Source organism: Haliotis rufescens, unplaced genomic scaffold (genome assembly GCF_023055435.1).
Source record: "Haliotis rufescens isolate VD_foot unplaced genomic scaffold, xgHalRufe1.0.p SCAF_6, whole genome shotgun sequence".
NCBI classification, from domain to species: Eukaryota; Metazoa; Mollusca; class Gastropoda; order Lepetellida; family Haliotidae; genus Haliotis; species Haliotis rufescens.
The window spans coordinates 2,535,131-2,536,633 of NW_025964334.1; the positions used below are offsets into that span (position 1 = coordinate 2,535,131).

Genomic DNA, 1,503 nt, shown 5'->3' on the forward strand with positions numbered 1-1,503 from the left:
AGGGAAGTTTCTAGTAAGTTGTTCCCAATAGATGTAGCTGGGCTACGCAGATAAAGGCAGTGGCCGAATGATCGCATCCAAAAGTGGGAGAGATCTGACAATCGGTATTAGGAGAAAAGGTACAGATGATCGACGTGAGGGTTGTGAGAATATGCGGGAAATACCAACCTTAACCCACCTGTTAGTAGAATGGACTTCAGGGAGTCATCATTATTAAAATTTGGGTAAATATTTAGGTAAGCTTGTACGTTGTGTTACAGCGGTATAACGTCTAGGTAATGACGACGAATACTTGTTTGGGGGTTCATGGGATTTATTCGGTCTGTTCATATCAGGGATATGGAGATCCCACCACAATATGGCTATGGATGATAATTCCCTAAAACATAATATAATAAGGTTGAATTAGTAATATACAATTACAAGAATCTATAACATGTATAATTAAACAAACATATTACATTTACTTGTTACCATGAGCATGAATTTAAGCATATATAATCAGAACAACCATCAGCTCTATATATATTACAGCTACAAATCCCATTTATATGATACAATACACCTAAAAATACAACAATATATACATACAACTATTAGCACATAAATACCAACCTCGTCTCAGGGTCGCAGGCTCATCACGTCAATGCCAACAGTATGGCTTTATATGTGCCTCTATGCCTAATTATGAAATGACACAATTAAGTAAAATGTATATAATACGCACACAGACGCTTTCTCTCTCTCACTACATCAGTACATATTTACTAATACTTTCCTAGAACTATGTACATAATCATCAACTAACTCATACAAGACTTAGTGTACTAAAATACTGTACAATATATTATTACATTTATAGCTGTAAACTATAAATTGTTGCTAATGATAAATCTATTCTAATAGGTACAGCTTCAAGCTATAAACTATATAAATTACTGAAAGCACCTTATAACAATATGGTTGCTTAACATTAAGTCATGGCTAGTGTAATTAGTATCACACTACTCACTAACGTATCATGACTTTGAAGAATAAGCAATATATTTACAACATTGCGTATCATGTGGATCATACTGCAAATTATACTATATAAGAAATATGCAATTAAAATGATAAAAGTGTACTCAACAAAACTAAAATATCAGATCCTAACCTCCTTATGATGAATATAAATACTAAAGAAGTCTAAATTAACTTACCCCAATCAGTGCAGTGCAGTGAATCATGCAGAGTTGTAATGCAGCAGTGACCAGAGAAGAGAAATATTGAAGTGTTTAAAGCTAAAAACCTGGTCACATGCTACAGAAACAATAGAAAAGGCAATCACTGGCCAAGATGTGGCTGGACCAGATCACTAAAGACCTTACATAACTATACCCTGTACTTTACCTAAGGATTAGTAGAGAGTGCTCAGGTTAGCTTAAGGACCTATTACCATACTTAACTCAATTATTTACCTAAGTTTAAAATATGTAAGTTAAAATACATACTATTTTACAT

General features: G+C 33.6%; 1 long non-coding RNA gene across 1 annotated transcript; it reads right to left on the reverse strand.

Moving 5' to 3' along the window:
* Nucleotides 1–269: 269 nt before the first annotated feature.
* On the reverse strand, nt 270–1,503 carry LOC124149757. Its single transcript, XR_006863156.2, has 3 exons — nt 1,203–1,503; nt 616–681; nt 270–379 (listed from the first exon to the last, which is right to left on the reverse strand). It is a non-coding gene; the product is annotated as an uncharacterized LOC124149757 (long non-coding RNA).